Here is a 17,715-nt window from a genome sequence, read left to right as displayed (position 1 = left end):
TTTAAAAGCATAGTTAAAAAAATTATCTTCTAGGGCTGGGGCTGTGGCTCAGGGGCAGAGTGCCTGCCTTGCACATGTGAGGCACTGGGTTCGATCCTCAGCACCACATAAAAAAATTAATAAGCAAAATAAAGATATTGCATTCATCTATAACTAAAAAATATTTTAAAAATTATTTTCTCTATGTCTAAGAGAAATATAAATGCACTGTAAAAGTAAGAAAATACAGAAGCCAGAGAAAATATAAAAGTCCCATTTTTAATCTATTCATGATACATATTATATTTCCTTACAGTGTATTTTAATTACAAGTATTTCTTATGTCACTAAGTCTTTTTCTTCAACATGATTTTTAATGGCTACACATAAACTAATTTAACAGTCATAACATTGCCATTTTGTTTACATGAATGTACACAATATTGGGAGAGAATATATGGGTGATATCCAGTGTATGGTGCCAAATTTCCTTAAAGAGCACAATACAAAATTTATAAACAAGAAACTTGGGCTCAGGCCAAATCTCAGCTCAAAGTGGTGGCAAAAAAACTGTAATTTTAACTATTTAGAAGGTTGATGCAGGAGGGTCAACCGTTTGAGGCCATCCTCAGCAGCTTAGGGAGCCCTTGTTTCAAAGTGAAAAATTAAAAGGGTAGTGGCAAAGTGTTCCTGGATTCAATTCCCAGTACTGGAAAAAAGAAAAAAAAAATGGGATCAGAGATAATTACAAGAAATACAGGGGCTGGGGTTGTGGTTCAGTGGTAGAGCACTTGCTTAGTAAATGTGAGGCACTGGGTGTGATTCTCAGCACCACATATAAATAAATAAAGGTTTGACATTGACAACAACAACTAAATAAATAAATAAATAAATAAAAAGAAAAAAAGAAATACACGTTTACCAGGAATCTTTGGAGATACTGGCAAGTATGTGGAGTTTCCCATGATAAGTGGTATAGGGATTTGAATCAATTGTTCTTAAGTTTTAAAGGACAGCGAACATACCTCCCCGCTTCAAAATATTTCTATTGACCTACAACCTGTAGTCCTACCTGCTTGGGAGGTTGAGGCAGGAGGATTACAATTTTTTTTTTTTTTAAAGAGAGAGTGAGAGAGAGAGAGAGAGAGAGAGAGAGAGAGAGAGAGAGAGAGAGAGAGAGAGAATTTTTAATATTTATTATTTTATTTATTGGCGGATACAACATCTTTGTTTGCATGTGGTGCTGAGGATCGAACCCGCGCCGCACGCATGCCAGACGAGCGCGCTACCGCTTGAGCCACATCCCCAGCCCCAGGATTACAAATTTGAAGCTATTAGACAGTGCACGTTAGCTCGACCCTGTCTCCAAAAATGCTTCTATCTTCATGCATTCTTTAGAACTTGTAGGAAGAATTTGTTTCCCTCTGACTTCTTCCTCTCCCCATCTCCTTTTCCCTTTTTGGAAACTTGCACCATTAATTATTCTGTCTCCCCTCTCAGCTCCTTTATTTAAGATATCTCGAATTGGACAATTTTTTTCTTCACTTTTAAACTAAAAAAAAAAAATCTCTTTTTTATTCTTACTAAGCCTTTGAATTATAATCCTACTTGTTTGTTTGTTTTGGTGGGGTTTTTTTGTGGGGGTGGGGTACCAGAGATTGAACTCAGGGGCACTGAGCCACATCCCCAGCCCTATTATTTATTTGTATTTTATTTAGAGACAGGGTCTCACTGAGTTGCTTTGTGTCTCGCTTTTACCAAAGCTGGTTTAGGACGTGTGCGATCCTCCTGCCTCAGCCTCCTGAGCCACTGGGATTACAGGAGTGCATCACAGCGCCCCGTCCATAAGCCTACTTTTCTCCCTGTCAAACTTCTGGAAAGACTCCTCATCCTTTACTGCTTTCATTACCAACACTCTTCTTACTCCTTACCCAAGGCTCAACTGGGCTCAGGGCCTGGTGCACAGCAAGCCCGGTTGAGTGTCATTTCCAGTCTCTTGCGGTGTCCGGTCTTTCCGAGTTCTTCAAAAGGAATTTCTCCGTGGTTAGTTGGTTCTCACCGCGTCTCTAGAGCCTCGTACGTGCATTCCCACACCCTAACTTTCTTGCTGCTTTAATGGTGCAGACCCATTTCCAGGTATGTCGGGTTCTTGGAAGGTCCTGCCCGCCTCTCCGAGTTTTCACTTGGGCAATCATAGCTTCCCTGGTAAAACCCTTGAGAGCCTCCCAGTCTACAGTGAGAGGCACCCGATGCCAGTGCCCCAGCTCCGCTGACCGCGCGTTCCTCTGTCACCCCAGAGGCAACGTGTCAGAGCGCCCAGCGCCTCCAAGCCTACGTGCGTGTCTTTATATCCAGCAATGGCCAGATGTTTAGTGAGCACCTGAGTGCCAGGCCCACGCCACCCCTGCTTCCTTTCACTTAACAGCTTTTACTAGGCCCCAGTACACGTCAGATCTAAATGAAGAGGACGCCGTCCGGGAGGACGCCGTCCCGGCTCCTGAGGCGCTCGCGGTCCTCCAAGGCGAAACAGTCGCGTGGGCAGGTTTGGTCCCTCTAGTGGGCGGCTACCACCCCACTGAAGGCTCCTGCCCCAGGCAAGCCAGAGGACTGGAGGCTTAGGTTGCAGGGAGCGGCCGCAGGCCCTGACCCGGGAGTCCAGCGGACCCGGCGGGAGGGATCCGGTGGGGGCCGCGGGGTCGCTCATAGCCCTGCGCGGCGCCGGCCCCGCCCCGCCCGCCGCCGCCCGCCGCCGCCGCCGCCGCCGCCGTCGGCCCCGCCGCGCACCCGCCTCAGGCGGGAGGCGGAGGCCGGCCCGCGCCGGGCAGCCCTTCGGCCGCACTGCCCTGGCGGGTGCCCAGATCCGAGTCCCTTCCGCCCGCGCCCCGCCCGCGCCCGGCCGGGCCCTGCCGCCGGCGCCCGCCCCCGCTCCGCCCCCGGAGCCGCGGCCCCGCCCGCCGCCGCCGTCGCCATGTTGTGGCGCCCGCAGCCGGCGCTGGGGACGCGCGCGGCTGAGCCCGGGGCCTGCAGCCGCCGCCGCCGCCGCCGCCGCCGCCAGGTAAGCGCCCCCCGGGCCCGGGCCGGGCGGGACTGCGCCGGGGCCGCCGCCGGGTCGCCCCAGCGCAGGCTAGGGTCTAGCGGCACCGGGACCAAGCCTGCGCCCGCGCCCGGCCGGGCCCTGCAGCCAGTGGACCCTGCCCGCCGCCCGAGGCGGCAGCCACTGCCCGGACGGTCGCCTGGCGGGCCCGGCCGCCACCCAACCCAGCCCCTGGCCGCGGCTACCGGCCCCTTCCGCCGCCGTGATCGCCGCTCCGGGCGGGCCGGGCGCGCCGCTGTCCTCCCTGCGCGGGACGGGCGGCCGCCCTAGGAGACAGCCCGCGGCCCCCCGCCCGGGCGGGGATAACGGTGCCACTTTGCCCCGCCAGGACTCCCTGTCAGCTCGACTGTCCCTGCCGCCCGAAGAGCTGGCGCCGTCATGGGGCAGGCACTTCTAGGATCGACCCTCTTCGCGCCCCTCCGCCTCCCCTCCCCTCCCCTCCGCCCAAGTTCTGACCCGGAGAAGGTTCTCCCGGAGCAGACAGGTATTCCTGCTCCAGAGTTAGGGTCCTCTGGGGAGAACGGTCCCGTTGATTAGAGTAGAAAATTGTCTCTCTGCAGGGACTCTTCTTGCCAACCTGGGGGTTGGGGGAAGGCTCAGTGTGACCCGAGGGAGGACAGGGGAGCGTCTGCTGGGCAGATGGCCTCCTGGCCTTGGATCAGCGTTTGTGAGGGGGAGGGGTCCATATGACCTTAGGTGTGCCTGCTCTTGAGAATCGCAGGATTATTAGAGCTGTTCAGGGATTTTTAACTTTTTTTTTTCCCCCAGTAGGCCGGAGGTGACATTAAAAGTGCTGGATTGGAATAAATCCGCAGGCCCACCCAGGGAGGCTTTTTTTCTTTCTTTCTTTCTTTTCTTTTTTTTTTTTTTTTTTTAGCATCCAGGACTATCCTGGATTTGGGGTGGGAGTCGGGTAGAATGATTTTTACCCCAGGGTTTTTCCACTTGCATTTAGTCCTCTGTTCATGTAGGGCCTGTAGGGCACTTCTGTCAAGTGTACAGTGTGGCTAAGCACATAGGATGTGGACACATAGGTGCTTGGCCTGGTTGGTACCCCATGGGATTTCAGGGATCTATTTTCTAAAACTCACAGGTAAATTACACAGCGAAGGAGAGGAAGAAATGTCATGCTACTCGGATATTTTGACCATTTTCCAATTCTTCCAATGATCATGACTGATTCATTTAGTTAAAAAAAAAATTTTTTTTTTGAGATAGGTTCTCATTGTGTGCCCAGGCTGACCTCCAGCCCCTGAGTTCAAGTGATCCTCTTACCTCAGCTTCCCAAGTAGCTGGGCCTACAGTCAGGCACTACCATGCCTGACTGTAAATTTTTACTGAGCACTTATTACATGCCCATGACTGAGCTGGGTGTTGGGGGTATTGAGGTAAACCAGAAAGACACCATCTTTTAGTTTTGGAGCTCTTAGCCTAGTGGGACAGTTCAATAATAAATAACAAAGAAAATTCATTCAGCAACAAATATTTATCAACAAATGTGTGCAAAACATTGTTGTAAATGCAGTGAATAAAGCAAGCAAAATAACTGCCCTTGAGTTTTCATGCTAGTGTGTGTGTGTGGGGGGTAACAATAAAATATGTAATAAAAATATCATGTTAAAAAGTGCTAACCGCTAAAGAGGAAAACAGGGAAAGAGAATCTGAGGTATCAGGGGTGGGGGTTGAATTTACACTTAAGTGGCCTGGGTTTTTTTTTTTTTTTTTGATTGTTGTTATCAAGCCAGGGCCTCCTGCTTCACTGTTGAATTACATCCCAGCCCCAGAAGGTGTCTTTGGAATAAAACTTTGAAGAAAGTGGTAAACTAATAATTTCAAACTGGGGAGAAGGAAGTAAAAGAGATTGATTTGAGTGGGGGGCTTTGGGGAAGGTTTCCCTGAGGAAGTGACATTTAGGCCAGAACCTGAGAGGGTTAAGAGTTAACCATGTGTGGAACAGTAGAGGTTGGCAAGTTGGAGGAAGTGAAAGAGGCCTGTGGGTCTGGAGGAGGAAAGGGAGTGGGGTGAGGGGAGAGGGGAGATAAATGTCTGCAGAGAGGTATGGCGGGTCAGAGCGACCAGGCCTGAGGGAAATGCTTTCCCTCTTTAGTTTGGATTGTGTCTCTAGTGTAATTAGGAACATTTACATTTTAAAAGGTCTCTGGCCCCATGCAGGGAATGTACTTTGAGATAAGCCGGTAACGCCAGGGTGGTTTCTATGCTGAGTGTCCTAACTACCTGATCTGTTTGAAAAAGTCTTAAGCAGTCTCTGGGAGATCCTTTTCCTTTGTGAATGGGCTTTACCCAGCTTTTAGAAAGGGAAGGGAAAACTGAATTGGCGTTATGGAGTGCCTGCTAGGTGGGAGAACTGATTTTAATGATTTTTGTAAATGTAATCATATTTAATTTAATCCTCTCTGTTCTCTAGGAGAAAGGTTATCATACCTATTTTACAAGGAAACAAGCCCAGAGGGGATAGATGATTTATCCAAAGTCACATTTGTTACAGTCTTGAATTCAAACCCATGTATCTCTGATTCCAGAACCCACTGGTGGCTCTGGAGCCTGACCATTGAAGTTTGTATTTTATTTCTGCTACTTACTAACCAAAAGATCTTCAGTTATTTAATCTATCTGTCCCTCAGTTTCCTCATCTTAAATGCAAATAAAAGTCCCTACCTTAAAAGATCGTTGTGCAGATCAAATGAAGCCATGTAGATAGTTTAGCTCTTAGTTTAAATGTCAGTTGCTATTATTTAAATTTTTAAAATGTCCAGGCTAAAAATAAATAAAATATCCATGCTGCTTCCCAGTCATGTTGTGGTCATTTTGGATAAGATTAAATATATAGATAATTCAGTTCCTGAATTTTGTTTAACTATCTTTTTCTCTCCACTTTTCTTGATAATTTAATGCTGTGTTCCAATGTGATCAATCATTCAACATTGATTTCTTATTTCATGCTTTGACACTGTACTAGAAGTAGTGAATACAAAGTGAGTTCCTTCTTTCCAGGAGCTGAGAATCCAGGAGAAGTCAAATAAAGAAAGAGCTACAGTATATATGTAAATTCTCTATTACAGTTGTGGTTAAAGAGCTGTTGGGAAAAGTAAGAACAAAATACCTGGTGAAGTCAGGAAGGCTTCAGGGAGAAGGTGGCTTTTGAAATGGGCTTTGGAGGAAGATAGGAGTTTTGCAGGCAAATAAGATTGAGCAAAGGACATTCTAGGCAGAGAGAGGCATAAATATGAAAATGCAGAGCAATGAGAGGTCCTGTTGTCTGGGAATGAAGCTGGAAGGCTGACTAGGGGTTGTGAAAAGCAGATCAAGGATTTTGGACCATGGGGAGTACTGGAAAGTATTAGGTACATCAAATTCATTCTGTGAGGGGTGTTACAGTTACAGAGTCGTTATAGGTGTCATCCTAAGGCAAATTTTTATCTGTGGGATCACTGTGCTTTGAGATCTGGTTCTCAACTTTGTAGACTACAAATTTAGTTTTGTAGGGTACTCAGTTGATTGGGTCCAGGGAGACTGACTCACTCACCAAACTTGGAAGAGACTGATGAATAAACTTAGGATATTAACTGACCATGAGAAATGAAACTGCTGAATGACAGATGTTTCTGTCCTTTGGCCATTCCACCCCTCCCCCCTTTTCTGGCCAGGGCCGGGACACTAACAAACTCTCACTCCTCAATTTGTTTGTTTCTCTCAGACTGCTTAAAAACAAACCCTTTCTCCGAACATAATCATTCCTTACGTACTATTTGATGTAGTCAGCAGTCATTATTAATGGATAGAATGAGTGATTCTGTATAATTGGGTGATTGTGAAACTTAAGAGGAGGAATAACCTCCCCAACCCCTGTCTCTGAACCAAGGGCCTCATACATTCTAGACAAATGCCACATCACTGAACTACCTCCACAGCCCTTTTTATTTTATTTTGAGACAAGGTCTCTCTAAGTTGTTGAGGCTGGCCTCAAACTTGTGATCCTCTTGCCTTAGTCTTATGAGTAGCTGGGATTTACAGTCACGCACCAGTACGCCTGGTAGGAATAACTTTTTAGAAATATCCAAAAAGGAGGTTCCTAGATTTGGGTTAATGGAGAAGGTATGCAGATTCTAAGTTGTATGGGTAATTTTGTGGTGTGGGACACATGTATTGAAAACTGTTCTGGGAGCAGAGGTCTGTGAACTCTTGGAGCTGGTAGGGAGTTTTTGGTTGCACTTGGAGAGATTATTTTAGAATCATTGTCTTTCCTACATAATGAAGTAATAATTCATGCCCTTAACCTGCTCAGTCACTGGGTGAGCTTTCCTATTGGACTGGAATTTTCATGAAGTTGAACTTTATGTTATATTTCGGCAATAGTGGGAAGAGTAATATAGACCCCCTAGAGTTTAGAATCTTAAAAAAAAAATTAACTACAGGAGGTGTGCTCAGCTACTGAGTTACATCCACAGCCTTTTTATTTTTTATTTTGAGACTAAGTCACTAAATTGCCCAGGCTGGTCTTGAATTTGTGATCCTCCTGACTCAGTCTCCCTCGTTACTGGGATTACAGGTGTGTATCACTGTGCCTGATTTAGAATCTTTATTTTTCTTTAGTGAAAAATAAGTCCAAATAGATTAACACAGATTTTGGGTTAATTATTTTGCTTTTGAAACTCTAAAAATAATTATGCAAGAAATACATATTCAAGCCAGACACAGTGGCACATGCCTATAATCCCAGTGACTTGGAAGGCTGAGGCAAGAGTATCACAAGTTCAAAGCCAACCTAGGCAATTTTTAAATATTTATTTTTCAGTTGACACGACATCTTTATTTATTTTTATGTGGTGCTGAGGATCGAACCCAGCACCCCGCGCATGCCAGGCGAGTGCATAACCGCTTGAGCCACATCCCCAGCCTAGGCAATTTAGCAAGGCTCTAAGCAACTTAGTGAGACCCTGTTTTAAAATAACAAGAGCCCCCTGGGTTCAATTCCCAGTAGAAAAAAAATAGAAATACATATTCCTTTGGGAGATTTAGGAAATATAGATGGCTATACAAAGGAAATAAAGCTCACTGATAAATTCTACAATCTAGAGCCATTGTTAACATTTCAATATTTTGGTATTTGTATTAGGCCTTTATCTCCATCCCTATTTATACATGTATGTTTAACTTCTTTTCTTACAAAAATAGCAACATCCTGAATAGGAGAAAGTTTTGACAGTTGATGTTCATGCGGTAGAGCAATTGCATGTACCCAGAATCTGAATGTTTTCATTTGTAGGCATCTGATCTGGTACCTTCCCCTTTGCTTGCTGTAGGGATACAGGATATAATATTAATTATCTAATTACATTTGAGAATTTTTTCCACCCAACCATTTGCTTTCACTTAACAGCAGGGAAATAAATGTATGTTGAAATAACAATAGATCCATTTTATGAGTCCCAAGAAAAGTTAATGAATACTTTTCAAGTTTGAGGTCACCAAAGTTTGGATTGTCTTCTGCTAACTGTGACTTTGGTTAGGTTCCTTACCATCTCCATTTTAGATTCTGAAGATGTGTTTATCAAGAGATAATGGTGAGCCAAGTGCAGTGGCACACACCTGTATTCCTAGGGACTCAGGAAGCTGAGGCAGGAGGATCACAAGTTCTAGGCCAGTCTCAGCAATTTAGGGAGACCCTGTCTCAGAAGAACTGAGGCTGTAACTCAGAGGTTAGAGTATCTCTGGTCTCAATCCCCAGTTTAAATGAATGAATGAATGAATAAATACATAAATAAATCCCCCCTTTCTCTCATTAACTTATACCAGGGAATGAAACGGATGTGATATCTGTATGTATGGTTGGTTGTGGGAGGACTGCCACAATGTTGAGTGAAGAAGAGGAGTGTGTCTGATCCTGGTCAGGAGCAGATTAACTCCTGCTCTCCAATCAGTATGTGTTTGGGTGGTGAGGGAGGGTCTTGGGACTTTAACTTGTATCTGTTTTTAAGAGCTCCAGGATTATTGGGGCTCCTTTGAAGATTCTGAAACTTTAAAATGTTTTTAAATCTTTATTTTAACTGTAACTCCTCCTTCCAGTGGCAGCATTAAGAATCCTCCACGAAAACAAATTCACAGGCTTATCTAGAGAATGTAAGAGTGGCACCCCAAGTCTAACTCAGAATAGCCTTGATTCCACTCTGTAAGACAGAGTTTGAGTTTGCCATAAAATCTTCTTACCTCTGAGGGATGGAATTAGGGTGGTTATTACGTTAACCTTTTTTTTTTTAATTATAGATGGATACAATGCCTTTATCTTATTCATTTTATTTTTATGTGGTGCCAAGGATCAAACCCAGTGCTTCATACAAGCTAGGCAAGCACTCAACCACTGAGTCCCAACTGAAGCCCCTATTACATTAATATTTATGTATATTTTCACTATTATTTGAATTTTATACAGGCTTCTATCTTGTCTTTACAAAAACAAAGATGTTTATAAAAAGCACCTGGTAAATCTGTTTTCATTTCAGAAACAAACCTCGAAGGCTCTAAATCAAAAACTCATTGCCTAGAACTGTGCCCCTCTAGAAGAGGTATGATGTTGGAATTGCCTATACCTCCCAGGTCAGATTCTTTTGTTAGATATGCATTTGTGGCAGCCCAACCTGCCAGGTGCATTAGGCTAGCACCTCTGATTGGGATAGTTCCTAAATTCAGATGAGCAGAGTGTGACTTGCCTTCTAGGTTCATTTGTTGGGATTATTTTTGTTTTGTTTTTTTGCAGTACTAGGGTTTGAACCCAGGAGTGTTCTACCTTGGAGCTATATCCCCAGCCCTTTTTAAAAATTTTATTCTGAGACAGGGTCTTCTAAGTTGTTCAAGGTCCAGGCAGGCCTAGATTTTGTGATCCTCTTGTCTTAGCCTTACAAGTAGCTGGATTATAAGCATGTGTCACACACCTGGCTGGACACTTTCTTTAGAGGAGCCATGGGTCTTCTGTGGACCATTGGGTTCAGTCTCCCCCAAACCCATATGGGGTGGCTAGAAGTTTTGGTGTTATTACTTGGGGGCCAAGGGACTGTAAAGAGAGGGAGTTCCATGTAAGCCTCACATACCTTCCTGGGATTCCCTCCCTTTTGGGTCTTAGCCCATCCTTGGGTGAAGTGGGGTCTGCATCTTCCTTCTTCTAATCTTTGGATGCAGGAACATTTTACCCACACTGTCCTTGGCAAGCTGGAGCTGAGTGGGAGGCAGTGGGATGGACTGTGGCTCTACTTTTATTTCCCAGGTTTGCTGCAGTTTACAGCATTCTACTCCTTTCTGCTAATTTAGTTTCTGAAGTTGAATGTGTTCCTTTAGCAAGCCAAAGGGCAGAGTAAGGCCATTGGGAGGGGTTTTGAAGGTATTTGTCCATTGTAACTGCAAACCATTTCCAGGCTGTTCCAGGGTCTGAAAACACATCTGAGGCAGAGCTTTGGCATTTTCAGAGGGGTGGGCACTGAGCAGCTGTTCAAATTCTTCTGGGCTTGGACGGACTGCTTACTGTCTTATCCTTGTTAGACAGACCTCCAGGCCTAAATCGAACTAGCTGAGATTGTAAAAACTTCATTGTCTAATATTTCATTAAGGCTATAAATCTCAGGCCCTTAAAAATATTACATGTGTGATTAATATTACTGTTTTCTTAATTAGAATTACTTGTATTTAAAATTCTGCAGGGCCTCTTTGCAACTGGGCCATCATTGATCTGTAATCTACAGTTGGATGTGAAAGGCCTACCCTGGGCCCAACTCGGAGCTGATGGATGCTCTGTGGAGCATAAAAGAATCAAGTGAGATGAACTTTGCCCTCAGGGGTTCTCCCACTGAAAGCAATTAGAGAACAATTTGCTTCTAGACCAAAAGTGTCTTAAGTGGGCTTTCTTTCTGAGGATGGTGGCTACTCACCACAGGTTACTCTTTGAGGTGACTGGGGTTACATTTGGGGAACATTTTATAGTATAAAGATGGATTGAACAGCCGTTTGGGAGGAGTTGTGGCAGTGATGTAATCTCATCTTTCATTACTTCACTTATCTCTGCTTGACACTGTTTCCCATAGTGCCTGCACTCTGTAGTAGGAGGGATCCCCTGTCGCCAAAATATGAACTCCAGGACCTACCATTCCACCATTATATTCTATTCCTAAGTCTAAGACTTTTGCCTTTCCAGTTTAGAGATCTCTTTTAAAATATTTACACCCCTTGGGAGAGGTTACTCTTAGTAATTCAACAGCAATCAGTAGCTTTAATTACCAGGTATTAATTAAAGTCAACTGAAACAAACTGGGACCCAGGCAGACACCTGGGGGCAAGGGTGTCTGAAGGGACACACTCTTTCATGACAGGAGAGAAGTGAAGGCAGCAAAAGGAACTTTTCATGGAAATCAGTTTCTGCAGGCAGTGCTGCTGAGACACCTCCTTGCTGATACTGGGCCCATCTGATAGTCCTGTTGGCAGAAGAATGGGGTATAGAGTGGGCTAGCCCCAGTACAGGGGCTTTGTAACAGAAGTAAATTTGAGGGGAGCCTGCAAGGGTTGGGAGATTGTTTTTGTTATTTTTTTTTCTTATTTAAAAAATAACATATGCCCAGGGTTTAAAAAAAAAAAAAAGGAAACATTAAAGGAGAAAACAGACCCCTTATAATTTTTCCTGATTGATGGATGAGATGTAGAGAAAGTAAATTTCTTTTCTTTCCTTTTTTTTTTTTTTTTTTTTTGATGGAACTGGGGATTGAACGCAGGGCCTCATTAGGCATTGGCTCTACCATTGAACTACAGCCTCAATCCCTCTATCATCTTTTAACTTCATTTTTTGTCTTTCTGTTTCTCAGGATAAATTGTCTTCAACTCATACGTCCATTTGGGTTGGATTAATCGACTGGAAATACTTATTTCTGAATGTTTTCTCTTTTGTTAGACTTCTAGACTGTTTTTAAAAAAGGCTTTTCCCAAGATGGAATCAGTGGAGAAGAGATTTTTTGGTGTAATTAGCCTCTTTATTTTTCTTGGTACAAATCATGTCTTAAGATTGGTGTTTATGATGTATTCATTAATTTCTTTTTTTTAGTTATAGTTAGACAATACCTTTGTTTTATTTATTTATTTTTATGTGGTGCTGAAGATTGAACCCAGGGCCTTGCATGCCCTAGGGGTGGGGGGCACTGGGGATTTGGTTCAGTGGTTAAGTGCCCTTGGGTTCAATCACTAGTTAAAAAAAAAAGAGAGAAATATCACTGATGAAAAGATATTTGAGTTGAGGTCAGAAGGAGGTAAGAGAGAGAGAGCCATGCAAATAGGGAGGACTAATCAAAAGCCCTGGAGGCCAGAGTACTTAAGGTGCTTAGGAATAGTGTGAGGGAAAGAAGGTACAGGAGCAGAGGCCCACTCTGAAGATGGTCTGCTCCCTAGGTGTTTCTAATGTGCTTGCAGGGCTGAGGATCACTGGGTTGAAGGGTTAAATCAACCCTTTTCTGGATTTTGATGGAGAGATTTGAATGGGTAACTGTGAGTAGGAGACTTCAACCCTTCTGATGGGAAGGTTATTTAGGGCCCTATTACTTAGGAATAACAGGAATCTTCCACAGTAATAAAACCTTTTTTTTCCCAGTTTATGTACCGTTTCTAATTTGATTACCTCATGTCTCTGGGCCTCAGTTTCCTTGTTTGTAGAGTAAGTGGCTTAAATTCAATAGTTTCCTAAAGTCTCCTTGGCTCTTGATGTTTCTGATCTTGGAAAAACCTCTAATCTAGAATACTGTTGTAGAACAATGTTTTCTAATCCTAGTCTTACAACATGCTAAGATATGTCATAATTATGGCAAGGGCTAGAGCAAATGTCTCAATACCAAATTGAAGGAAAATTTTGCCCTATCTAGTATGGGAAGATGAAGGTATTGGGAAATGTGAAATGTGAAACTGACCTCCCAGTTTAGAGCAAGTACAGGGCAACTTGGTCCTTGGAGGCAGGCAGAAGCCCTGAGGTCTCATTTGAGAGCTAGTCCTAGCTCACTCACTGGTAAGACCTTGTGAAATAGAAATAGTTGTAAACTGTAAAGCTCCCATACATCTACCCATGAGTATGTAATTAATCTGGGAGAAGAAGCCATCCTGGGTTAGTGAAGCCTGATGCTCAGGATTGTTAGCTCCTCTCTGCAGACTAGCTACATTTACTATCTGCATAGCCTTACAGAATCCTATTGCTGGAGGCTCTGAAGTGATCCTGGAGTAAATAGCCAGGTACTCTCTTTGGATCACCTCTGAACTTATTTGCTATTGAACAATAGACCCAAGACACATCCAGGCTCCTCTCATTTAGACATTATAGTGTCTGCTCATTAGTTTATGTTTTGAAATGTGAAGATGTAAATAAGAAAAGGAAAACTTCAGAAAAGTTATCCCTATTTCCCTTCTGTAGAATTGGGATAACTGGCTTCCTTCTCTTACCTTCCAAATTTTTCTGTTAATATTTTCTATATCTCACTGGGAATATAACTCAGGGGTAGACCACTGGCCGGGGGTGGGGTGGGGTGGAGTGGAATTAAAAAGTCTCTATCTCCAATTTAGAACCCTAAATGCTAGTCTGGGCAAGGTTAAGACAAAGATGAGGTTAAGAATGCAGGATTAGAATAAAAAAGGGCAGAATATAAAAGTTCAAGGGTAAGATTTTGATTCTGTTATTTGTGAATACATATACCTGACAGCATTAGCCTGTTTTTCTGAACATTGACCAGTTAAATCTGAATTGGCAAGGATTAATAGTTTCCAAAATTCCCAAGGTGATTCTCAATTTGGTCACAATTAAAAACTACCTACTTCAGAAAAATGGGTTCTGCCATTCCCCATTTTATTTTATTTTATTTTATTTTGGTAATGGGGATTTAACCCAAGGGTGCTTAACCACTGAGCTACATCCCCAGCCATTTTTATTTTTTATTTTGAGACAGGGTCTTACTAAGGTGCTTAGAGCTTAAGTTGCCGAGGCTGGCCTCAAACTTGTGATTCTCCTGCTTTAGTCTCCTAAGTTGCTGGGATTATTTTATTATGCACCATGGTGCTCTGCAGCTTTTCCATTTCATTTCTTATTCTCATCTGCTCAGTGCTTACCCCCTTTGCCTCTCCCCCACCTTATTTGATTTTCTCAGCTCACCTGCCACCTGTCCCTGTCCCCTGACTCTGTTTCCTCAGCTTTATCAGGCATCCTGAGCACTGGCGGAGAAGCTGTGTAGAGGGGTAAACTGGTTTCACTTGCCTTGCCTCTCTGTCCTTTGTGCATGCTTCCCATCAGTGAGCTACCAGGGCACATTGACGACATGTAAAGGAAAGCCTGCTGGCTACTGGGGTTGGTGGCAGAGTACTTCACAAACACATGCATTTGCTGTGTGAAAGGCAGTATGGTAAGAGCTTTACAAATATTAACTCACTGAATCTCTTTAATAGCCCCATTTTATATATGGGGAAGCTGACATACAGGTGCAACATCTTGCCCAATATTAAATGGCTAGTAAGCGGTTGAGCTGGGATTTGAATCTAGGTGGAGTCTGCTCTGAATTTCTGCATGATGATAGCGGGAGGGGAGCAGATCTGGGGCTGGGAAGAGTTTATTCTTTGACTGCCTTTGGGGCCTGCTTTTAATTTGTTTGGAGATTTTTCTCAGAGTTTTCCCTGGAATGATTATTATTAGTTTTTAAACTCTCTTTCCTAACTTTAACATTTACCTTCAAACTCATTTAAAAAACATTTTGTTTTTCTTCTTTCCGTAGGTGGTGTTTGGACACTAGACCATGTGCCTAGGTAGTTTTTCCTTTCTCCGCAGCTCTACTCCCCCAGCAACGCTCACCACACCCTTGTTTTGAGAACCTCACTAAGGTATGATGTCTAGGCTGACCTGAGCTGGCCTTGAAGAGCTGAGTTTTGAACACAAGAGAGCTTTTCTGTTCCTTGGGTTTTGTTTTGTTTTGGTGCTAAAATACAACAAAATTTGTCATTTTAAAGTATACAGTTCAGTGGCATTAAGTATATTCACATTTGTGCAACCATTACCATCATCCATCAACATCCCATATTGAAACTCAGTATACATCAAACAACTCTACCCTACACCCCTGGCAACCACCATTCTATTCTGTTAGTTTACCTACTCTAGGGATGTCATATAAGTGGAATCATTCAGTATTTGCTTATTATTTCACTTAGCATAATGTCTGCAAGGTTCACCCATGTTGTAATATGTGTCAACTTCCTTCCTTTTTTTTTAAAGTGGTGCTGGTGATTGAATCCAGGGCCTCACTCATGCTAGGCCAGTGCTCTACCACTGAACCTTACCCTCAACCTGCTTCCTCTTAAAAGCTAAATAATATTTATGCTTATTCCACATTTTGTGTATCCATTGATATCATCCATTGATGGGTTTGTGGGTTGCTTCTACCTTTTGTGAATAAAGCTGCTATGAACATGGGTGTTCAGATATCTTGAGACCTTACTTTGAATTCTTTTGAGTATACACCTAGGAACAGATTTGCTGAATCATGTGTTATTCCATGTTTAATTTTTCTTTTTTTTTTTTCCAGTACTGGGCATTGAACCCAGGGGTGCTCTACCATTGAACTACATCCCAGCCCCTTTTTATTTTGAGACAGGTCTTGCTAAATCACTAAAACTGACCTGCCTCAGTTTCTTGACATGCTGAGATTATAGGTGTGTACCACCATGCACAGCTTTGTGTTTAATTTTTTGAGGAACTGCCATACCATTTTTCATAGTGGCTATACTATTTTTTAAAAATATTTGTTAGTTGTCAATGGATCTTTATTTTATTTATATGTGGTGCTGCAATTGGAACCCAATACCTCACACATGCTAGGCAAGTGCTCTACCACTGAGCCACAACTCTAGCCCCATGGCTATACCATTTTATATTCCCAACAACAGTGCACAAGGGTTCCAGTTTCTCACATTCTCATCAACAGTTTACTATTTTCTGGTGATTTTTTTTTTTTTTTTAAATAGCCATCCTGATGGGCGTAAATATCCTTGGTGGTTATCTAGTTGGACCCATGGAGTCCACCCAATAGGCTGGTTCCCTGTTGTCCTAGAATGTATAAAGTAGAAAAAATAATTTGACAGAGACTTCCATGTATTCCTCACTCTAATTCAACAGTTAACAATTTATGACCAATCTTGTTTGATTTATGTTCCCTCCCTGCTTTCTTCTTGCCCTGTGTTATTTTGAGGCAAATCCCAGACACCATATCATTGTATCTGTAAGCATTTCACTATGTATCTTAAAAGGGGCTTTGTTTTGTTTTGTTGAGATGTGGTCTCCAGGTTGGCCTAGAATGCCTGTTTCAGTCTCCTGACTAGTTAGAACTATAGTCACATACCATTGTACCTGGTTAGGATAAGGGCTCCTACTAATAAATTTTTTTCTGATGATGGAAAGGCACATAGAGTTGTACCTTTGAGAAAATTATTCCCTATCATTCTCTTGAATCAACAGGGACATATGCAGAGGGCACACATGAACACATGTGAACATTAGATCTATTGCCATGCTGGGTTGTTCGGGGAAAGGCTGCCTTGGCTGGGCCCCTGATTTCCTGCAGAAAACTGACTGCCCTTAGATTGAAACAGTCTTTTTGGAGAGGCCACCCAGGTCTCTGTGAAGAGAAGAGGGAGAAAGAAGGGAATGTGGAGGAGAGTGAGAATGGGAGTAAGTCAGTAATACACCATGGAGAAAGGAATAGGGGGAGAAAGGATGAGAAAGAGAAGAGTACAGATGGTTCCCAGCTTTCTAGTTTGACTTTACAATGGTGTGAAAGTGCTGTGCATATATGCACACTTCTAGTTTTGAAATTTGGTTTGTGTCTCTGGCTGTTGATATGTGATTTGTTGCTGGGCAGTTCCCAGTCACAATTCCTAGTCAGCTATGAGATCATGAGAATGAACCACTGATATTCTTCAGTGTATTGTGTTGTTAGACTATGAGGTTTGATGTCTTAGTTTGTTTTCTGCTTCTATAACAAAATACCACAGATTGGGTAATTTATACACAATAGAAATTTATTTAGCTTATGGTTCTAGAGGCTGGGAAGTCCCAGGATCAAAGGGCTACATTTGGTGAAGGCCTTCTTGCTGTGTCATAACACTGATAAAAGGGTTAGTGCGCATATGTGTGAGATACAGAATCTGGCCAAATTCATTCTTTTTATCAGGGAACTCACTCCTGCCATCATGAATCCATTCCTGAGGGTAAAACCCTCATGGTCTAATGAACTCTCAGAAGCCCCACCCCTTAATGCCATTACAATGTGATTTCTTTTCTTTTTGTCTCTTTTTTTCTTTTTCTTTTTTTTTTTTTTTTGGTGGGGAGGCAATACTAGTGATCAAACCCAGGGACACTTAACCACTGAGCCATATCCTCAGCACTTTTTTATTTATTTTAAGTTAGGGCCTCGATAAGTTGCTGAGGCTGGCTTTGAACTCACAATTCTCTTGCCTTAGCCTCCTGAGCTCCTGGAGGCATGTGCCATCATGCGCAGCCAAAGTGCATTTTGACTTACAATATTTTCAATTTACAATGGGTTTCTAGGGGTATAACCCCATCGTAAGCTGAGGAA

The 17,715-nt window shown here is 43.2% G+C and overlaps 1 protein-coding gene across 3 annotated transcripts in view; it reads left to right on the top strand.

Moving 5' to 3' along the window:
• The first annotated feature begins 2,946 nt into the window (after positions 1-2,946).
• Znf592 (zinc finger protein 592) overlaps positions 2,947-17,715 on the top strand; it is a 52,965-nt gene continuing 38,196 nt past the window's right edge. For 2 of the 3 annotated variants that reach the window (XR_013090786.2, XM_076851295.2), the window contains exons 1-2: positions 2,947-3,034; positions 14,860-14,965. The gene's annotated coding sequence lies outside the window, so the exon portion shown is untranslated. Of the gene's footprint in view, positions 3,035-3,528; positions 3,558-14,859; positions 14,966-17,715 lie in introns of those variants that run through there. The other variant, XR_013090787.2, reaches the window with a different exon arrangement.

Source organism: Callospermophilus lateralis, chromosome 3, assembly GCF_048772815.1.
Source record: "Callospermophilus lateralis isolate mCalLat2 chromosome 3, mCalLat2.hap1, whole genome shotgun sequence".
Lineage (NCBI taxonomy): Eukaryota > Metazoa > Chordata > Mammalia > Rodentia > Sciuridae > Callospermophilus > Callospermophilus lateralis.
Note: the sequence above shows the minus strand (reverse complement) of the source record. Positions and strands in the feature narration are given on the sequence as shown.